General features: G+C 51.1%; 1 long non-coding RNA gene across 1 annotated transcript; it reads left to right on the plus strand.

The window, feature by feature from the left end:
* Nucleotides 1-5,861: 5,861 nt before the first annotated feature.
* LOC119948956 lies at nt 5,862-8,257 on the plus strand. The gene is made up of 3 exons (XR_005457064.1): nt 5,862-6,033; nt 7,735-7,862; nt 8,182-8,257. It is a non-coding gene; the product is annotated as an uncharacterized LOC119948956 (long non-coding RNA).
* Nucleotides 8,258-8,508: the final 251 nt, after the last annotated feature.

Genomic DNA, 8,508 nt, shown 5'->3' on the forward strand with positions numbered 1-8,508 from the left:
CCAAGGTTACAGGCTCGTGAGACAGGAAGGATAGCAGTTTCATCTACGGTGATGGAAAAGTGAGCGGGAGGACAGGGTTTGGGTGGGAAGATAAGTAGTTTTAGTCATATTCAGTTTGAGATGATGGGAGATGTCTTGAAGGCAGGAGGAAATGGGAGACTGCAGAGAAGGAATGAGATTAGGGTTGGAGATGTAGATTTGGCTACCATCCACATAGAGGTGCTGGTTGAAGTCATGTGAGCGAATGAGTTCTCCGAGGGAGTGGGTGTTGTTGGAGAACAGGAGGGGACCCAGAACTGAACCCTGAGGGACCCCCCCACCCTGCTTATGAGGTGGGAAGCAGAGGAGGAGCCTGAGAAGGAGACTGAAAATGAGCAGCCAGAGAGATAAGAGGAGAACCAGGAGAGGACAGTGTTGGTGAAGCCGAGGTTGGATAATGTTTCCAGGAGGAGTGGGTGGTCGACAGTGTTGAAGGCAGCTGAGGGGTCGAGGAGGATTAGGATGGCAAGAAGGAGGTCATTGGTGACCTTTGAGAGGGTGGTTTATGTGGACTGAAGGATAGAAGCCAGATTGGAGAGGGTCAAGGAGAGAATTGGAGGAGAGGAACTGGAGACAGTGGGTATAGACAACTCACTCAAGGAGTTTGGAGAGAAATGGTAGGAGGGAGATGGGGTGAAAGCTGGAGGGAGCCATGGGGTCAAGGAAGAGGTTTTTTTTAGGATAGGAGAGACATAGGCATGTTTGAAAGCAGTGGGGAAGAAGCCTTGGAGAGCAAACAGCTGAAGTTGAATGCTTGAAACAACTGGCGAGGGCGATGGGCGTGGGTGTCAATAAGGATGGAGAGAGAATTTTTCCAGGAGAGTTAAATCACGCAAGAATCAATTAGAAGTGGACAAAGTCAACCTGCTATGTAGATTTCCGCCAGCAGAGCTCTGCGGCTCCTGCACCAGAGCGAAGGAGGCGGACTGTGGAGATGATCCGGGGTTGTGGGTTAGTGGTACGAGATGGACGAAGGGATAGGGGAGCGAGTGAGTTGAGTTCAGTAGAGAGGATGGAGTATCAGTTTGGTCATCAAGAGAAGGTAGTTTGGGCATGGAGGCTAAATGGGACTTGGTGAGTTGAGAAAATTGGATGGGGTCAAAAGATCGGGAGGTCTCTGGAGGGGGGAACAGGACAGATTTATGGATTTATGGGGAGGAGGTGTGTGGGAGAGAAGGCAGGTGAGGAAGCCGTGGTCAGGGAGAGGGATTTCAGAGTTGGTGAGGGGAGAGATTGTGTGCGGTGGCTAGAGATGATGAGATGGAGTGTGTATCCAAGTTGGTGCGTGGGCGAGCTGGGGTTTGGGTTAGGGGTGGGGGTAAGGTTAGGGTCATGCCTACGGAGAGGGATGGACCCAGAGTTCAACCCGCTGGATGTGTGGCCCTTTACGTTGTAGGATCGTCCTGGGAAGTTTTGACCTTTAAGCTCTCTGCTTTCAATCAATCAATCAATCGTATTTATTGAGCGCTTACTGTGTGCAGAGCACTGTACTAAGCGCTTGGGAAGTACAAGTTGGCAACTTATAGAGACAGTCCCTACCCAACAGTGGGCTCACTTTCCCTTGGACGATTCTCGGTCTTGCTAGCCCTCCGCAGTTGTGAGTGTGTTGGCCCAGGGAACGCTGCGGAAGGCAAATGTGTTTCTTAATCACCCTTTCTTTCCACACATTGAACCTGAGCCCAAAGCACCCTCCCCTCATGGCTCCCTCCCCCCAACCCCCCAGGGAGCGAGAACAAGTTAGCCGCTAAGTAAAGTGGTCAGCCTTCTTCCAGCTAGCATCCATCAGGCTTCCAACACTCGGCCTTGGGGGTTTCTCCCAAGAGACTTCCAACTCTGAAACACCGTGGAACACATTACCCAGGGAAGGCTCACTGGAGGGAATTGGCCCCGTTCCGGTTTCTCCGCAAAAGAAGGAAGGCGGAGGGAGAGCGGGAGGGAGGTTTCTGGGAAGGTTTCCAAAGCCCAAACTGGAACACTGGCTGCCCCATTCAGAGAGGGCCGTGGCCGCCTAACCCCTTGGGACACCGACCAATACGTGAGGTGGCCGAGCAACTGAAGAAGTGAGATTCTCCTCTGAGCTTAGTTGGGCTCTCGCTGACCGGGGGGCCTCACGTTACGTCTTTGTTAAGACTTTGGGTCATGGGGAAACTTGCCTGACCAGCTTGGGGCCGGGGCTGGAGGGCTAGTTTTGAGAAGGGGGGAGCGACTGAGGATTAGAACGCAGATCCTCTGACTCCCGGTCCCGTGCTCTTTCCGTTAGACCACACTACCCTATGGCTTAAGCACTAACTCTTGTTCATATCTTCCCTTCCTTCCTTCCTCCATCTACCTGTAATTTACTTTATCACCTGTCTCTCCTCATCAATCGTATTTATTGAGCGCTTACTGCTAGATGGTAAACACCCTGATGGAAGGGACTAGCTCTACTAATTTGATTGGTCTCTCCAGTGGAGCCTTTAGTCGAACGCTCTCTGCCCACAGTAGGCGCTCAGTGAATACTACTCACCGATGGAAAAGTGAACTCTTGGGCCATGGCACAAACACGGGGACCGGATTTGCATTCGGGAATACTACCGACATGCCTGTGGTAGCTGCTGCCTCCTTACTGCTCCTGTTGGGCGTTCCATTCCCAGGTGAGCGGGGGGGATTGTCAGGGTGGTGACCAATCAATCAGTGGTATTTATTGAGCGCTTACTGTGTGCAGAGAACTGTACTAAGCGCTTGGGAGAGTATGATGTAACAGAGTTGGTAGACACGTTCCCTGCCCACAAAGAATTTCCAATCTAGAGGCTACAGTCTAAAGCTCACGGTCTCGACCACAGAGTAATGTGGCAAGTCAGTCTCAAGCATATTTATTGAGCACTTACAGTGCAAAGCGCTGTACTGAGCGCTTGGAAGGGGGCTGTTGCTGTGGTGGAGGGGTCCTTGTCTGGTCCAGCAGTCTGTCTTTCTCTAGTCTAGTCTCCCCAACTAGAATGTAAGCTCGTTGTGGGGAGGAAACGTGTCTACTGATTCTGTTGTTCTGTACTCTCCCCAGCGCTTAGTGAAGTGCTCTGCACCCAGTAAGTGCTCAACAAATACCATTGATTGTTGGAATGTATTTCTCAAGAACACTGGGAGACAAAGATGGCCACCATATTCAATCGTATTTATTGAGCGCTTACTGTGTGCAGAGCACTGTACTAAGCGCTTGGGGAGTACAAGTTGGCAACATATAGAGACAGTCCCTACCCAACAGTGGGCTCACATATAATAATAATAATAATAATAATAATAATAATAATAATAATAATAATAATAACGGTATTTGTTAAGCACTTACTATGTGCCAAGCACTGTTCTAAGCGCTGGGGTAGATGCAAGGTAATCAGGTTGCATGTCTGTCATCAGACGCACAGGGGTGCCAGTTGTCCCATATGTATAGGATAAGCCTCTATATTCATTCATTCAATTGTATTTATTAAGCGCTTACTGTGTGCAGAGCACTATACTAAGCGCTTGGGAAAGAACAATAAACAGTGACAATCCCTGCCCACAAAGAGCTCACAGCCTAGACTGGGGGAGACAGATATCAAATACAAATAAATAAAATTATAGCTATATATGTAAGTGCTGTGGGGCTGGGGGCGGTGGGCCGGGAGAGCAAGGGGAGCAAGTTAGGCTGATGCAGAAGGGAGTGGGAGATGAGGGAAAGGGGGATTTAGTCTGGGAAAACCTCTTGGAGGAGGCTTTGAAGGAGGGGAGAGTCAATGTCTGTCGGATTTGAGGAGGGAGGGTGGTCCAGGCCAGAGGCAGGATGTGAGCAAGGGGTCGGCGGCGAGACAGGTGAGACTGAGGCACAGTGAGAACGTTAGCACTAAAGGAGCGAAGTATGTGGGCTGGGTTGTAGAAGGAGAAAAGTGAGGCGAGGTGGAGGGTATCATTGTCTTCTCTCATTTTCTTGGCAGCGTTTGTCAGTAGAGTGTCAAAATCGTCCTGGACTGAGTGTTTCAGGAGTGGAAGGTGGGTGAAATCGGGCTCAGCCCATTTCCTAGACTGAATTTACTGTATTCTCAGTACTGAACTTTGGCAAACCCTGTCCGTAATTGGATCTCCGCACTGGGTCACAGTGAAGCTGGACTGTTTACACCCAGCTTTTTGCGTGTACCCTCCCAAATAGGCAAATGCGATCGCTCTCAATGCATGGAGTACAGGGTCAGAAATATGCACAGGCAGAAATATATACGCTCCGAAATACGCAGTGAGAAATAGTCAAAAATGTACGCAGTTAGAAACGGTCAAAAATGTGCACAGTCAGAAATGTACCCGGTCAGAAGTATGTCCTAGCATCAACTGTCTAGGCACAGCCCAGCCTGTTGACTTTCTGAAGGAAAGTGCAAAAATCCAGTAAAATGGTCACAAGGGAGAAGGAGGAGGGGCGAGGGAAGAAGGTAGAAGAGGGCAAGGAGCGGGACGGGAAGGAGAGAAGAACCGTCCGCACACCGGCTATTCAGCCCCTGAATAATGAAGAATTGGCTAAATTTGGGAATGCAGCTATCCGGTGGGCACTAGCATACTGGGTCCTCAACTGACATACAGTTTCCACCCCCTGTGGGCTCCAGGGCTCAGGATGCATGTTGTCCTCATTCCATGGACTGAGGCCACGGAATTCCAAACAAATGCCGGAATTCCACTCGACCACGTCAGCAGCAGGATGAAAGGAGGAGGAGGGTGAGAGGCCGCTCTGGGACCCCCAAATGGGAGGCCTGGAAGCTTCGGCAGCCTCGATGGACTTCTCTGAGCCCTAGGGCCAGCAGAGTCGCTTATTAGCCAAGTGTGTGAATGGCCCTTTCTGTCCGGGCCACTTGCCCAGTGTGATACGCAGTCAGAAATAGTCAAAAATGTGCACAGTCAGAAATGTACACGGTCAGAAATGACACCCATGAGTATGAAAGCAGGGACACCTTCTGATAGAGAAGCTGACTCTCACTTGAAGCAGCGGTTTCTAGTGGGAAGAGCCCAGGCTTGGGAGTCGTCGGACTGGGTTTCCTACACCTGCTCTGTGTGACCTTGGGCTAGTCACTTCATTTCTTTATGCCTCAATTTCCTTATCTGTAAAATGGGGATTAAATACCCGTTCTCCCTCCTTCTTAGACTGTGAGCGCCATGTGAATCAAGGACCGTGTCCAGTCGGCTTATATGGTGCTTGGCACCTAGTAAGCACTTTACAAATACCAAGAATTATTGTTGGTTCACCCGGTCCTAGTTGTCTTGGGCATTTGGGTTTTGTACGTGTGAGCCAAAGACACAGTCCATGTCCCACATGGGGCTCACTGTCTTAATCCCCATTTTAATCCCCAGTCTCTCCCCCTTTTAGACTGTGAGCCCACTGTTGGGTAGGGACTGTCTCTATATGTTGCTAACTTGTACTTCCCAAGCGCTTAGTACAGTGCTCTGCACACAGTAAGCGCTCAATAAATATGATTGATTGATTGATTTAAAGATAGGGTAACTGCGGCACAGAGAAGTGATGTGTCCAAAGTCACCCGGCAGAGAAGCAGCATGACAGGGCACAGGTCTGGGAGCTAATCCCTCTTCCGCCACTCCTCTGCTTTGTGAACTTGGGAAAGTCACTTGACTTTTCTGTGCCTCAGTTCCTTCATCTGTCAAATGGGGATAAAATACTTGTTCTTTCTCCCTCTAAGACTGTGAGCCCCCCGAGGGATGGGAACTGTGTCGAACTTGACCGCAATCACATGTGCTTGGCACACAGTAAGCCCCTAAGAAGTACTAAGGTTATTATTAGCGGCGACCCTTGTTGTGTTATAACTGTCCAACACACCTGTTTGTATTTTGAAAATTATTATTTCCATTTCCCCGAGATCAAAGTGGCCTGGTGGAACTTACCTCCGAGTCGCGTGTTCTGGGGATCCTGACCGTCAGACCGAGGCGGAGTCCCGCCGAGGAGTCGGCTGGTGACACAGACGTCCGGACGCTCCGGGAAGGCAGAGTCTGGTAGGCCCAACCCTGTTGTCAGGGGGAGGACAGCTTATGAGCAGGGTCAGGAGTGCGATTGACAGCGAGGGAGGCATCAAGGCAGGGCTAGGACGGAGGCAGTAAGGACCGTTGAAGCTAGGCCCTAACTCCAAAGGAGCCTTATGTAAGAGTTGTGGTATTTCCACGTGCCAAGCGCTGTACTAAGCGCTGGGCTGGATACAAGATAATCAGGTCCGACGCAGTCCCTGTCCCACATGGGGCTCACAATCTAAGGTGGAGGGAGAACGGGGATCAATTCCCCATTTTTTTCAGAGGAGGGAACTGAGACATTGAGAAGTTAAGGGACTTGCCCAGGGTCACCGGGCAGGCAAGTGGCGGAGCTGGATTTACAACCCGGGCGCGTGCTTTTCCCACTAGGCTGCAGAGCTTCTCAGTCTGTGGGCACTGGGATTGGAAGTGAGCAGTAAATGTAAGCCGGAGGGAGGGGGTAAGGGGAATTCCAAAGGGACTGAACAGCTGTTAAGGGAGAGAAGGAAGACAAATGGTTAGATTCCCTCACGAGTGTGGGCCAGGTAGGAGAGAGTCCTCCCGAAGAAGCCTTCCCTAGGGAATCCCGGGAAAAGGGTAGGGCTGGGGAGAAGGCAATGCGGAACCCCTGCTTTTCCCAAACCCTTTCGCTCTGGGCAAGAGGGAGAAGACGGCTGCTCGCTTCCCCCTTAAAGTTGAGTCCGTAGGAAGGAAACTCGAGTTCCCTTCTCTGCTGACTCTGCAACTATTGTTTTTCCGAGACTTCATCTGCAAAATTGATTGGAACAAAATCTTCTCACAAGGGCTGCTAACGGAAACTAACTTTCCAGTTCAGCCTGAGCTGCCTTATTTGGGCAGAATTTTAAAGTTTCAAAGCCTCAGTTTTAACCTCATTGCTAAGTTTGGATTATCGAACACAAATTGCCGCCACCGAGCAGCAGTTCCCGAACTGCCGCTGAAAGGTTGCCTTCAAGTTTCACAAGTGCATTTCCCCGTGGCTTTAATTCAAGTATTTGCCTCTAAATCTGTAGTGCTCCCAAACATCCCTCTTTGGGCTCTGGGGGTCCGCCATCAACCTTCCACTCTCACCCCCAATCCATGGTATTTATTGAGCGCTTACTGCGTGCTGAGCACTGTACTAGGTGCTTGGGAGGCAGCAATATCGGTTCGCCCTCCTTCAACTGTGAGCTCCATGTGGGACCTGATTAAGTTGGAACAACTCCAGCCCTTAGTACGGCACTTGACACATAGCAAGTGCCTAAATATCGCAGTTTTTATTATTAACAATGCGGTAGAATTGATAGACCCACTCCCTGCCCACAAGGAGCTTCAAGGCTTAAAAAGGAGAGCAAAGGAGTGGTTGAAGAGGCGGAGGAAGTAGGCTTCCCACGCTCAATTTGCTGTCGCCACTACCCAAAAGCCAGCATGGCTTAGTGGGTAGAGCATGGCCTCGGAGTCAGAAGGACCTGACTTCCAATCCCTGCTCCGCCACGTGTCTGCTGTGTGACCCTGGGCAAGTCACTGAACTTCCCTGGGCCTCAGTTACCTCATCTGTAAAATGGGGATTAAGCGTGTGGGAGTCCCATGTGGGACGGGGACTGTGTCCAACTGAACTTGTATCTACTCCAGCGCTTAGAACAGTGCTTGGCACACAGTAAGCCCTTAACCGGTACCATCGTTATTATTCTACAGCAACCGGCTCCGCCGTCTCTCTTGACCCCGCGCTCGCAAGACACTTCTCTAGTAAACCCGGGAATGTCTACAAATGACGGGGAGAAGCAATTTAATATTTCTTAAGCTCCCACGTGAGGACACTCAAGGTAGGATGGGATGGGATATCTTCAGGGAGCTGGGCTGGGGGAGGGAAGGGGATGAGAAGCAGAGAGGGAGTGGCGGAAAGAGAGAAGGGGGGAGAGAGCAGCTTCAGCTCTTGGGCTTTCTCTGGGCTATTAGAGGGAGCCAGAGGAAAGCGGGGGGGATGTTGGTATGGCCGCAAATACCTCCTAACTGGGGTCAAAAACTCCCAGCTCTGGGACAGCAGCCATCGACGGTGCCAGGGTTGCCACCGGAGAGGGAAGACTTCTTCTCCCCGCTCCTCTGGCCTCTCTGGCCTTATCGTCTCTGCCTTGCCCCGAGCAGGACACTCCATCCCAGCTGTGGACCGATGCGACGCTTTTGAAAACTTCTATCCCCCGGGCTCAAGAGGAAATTCACCGGGGAGTTTGCTCACTTTCCTCCTCCAGGTGGGTAAAAGGGACTCCCTTGTGCAAGGCCCCCCTGGGGACGGGGCAGTCTGGAGGTGAGTGCAGTGCTAAGCGCTTAGTACAGTGCTCTGCACACAGTAAGCGCTCAATAAATACGATTGATGATGAGGTGAGGCCCCAATATCTCTGGCCCAGTGGGCTAGAGGAACACCACTTACAGGTACTTGCTATGGTGGGTTGTCCCTGGAGGGAGCTTGGGGGT

Source organism: Tachyglossus aculeatus, chromosome X3 (assembly GCF_015852505.1).
Source record: "Tachyglossus aculeatus isolate mTacAcu1 chromosome X3, mTacAcu1.pri, whole genome shotgun sequence".
NCBI lineage: Eukaryota > Metazoa > Chordata > Mammalia > Monotremata > Tachyglossidae > Tachyglossus > Tachyglossus aculeatus.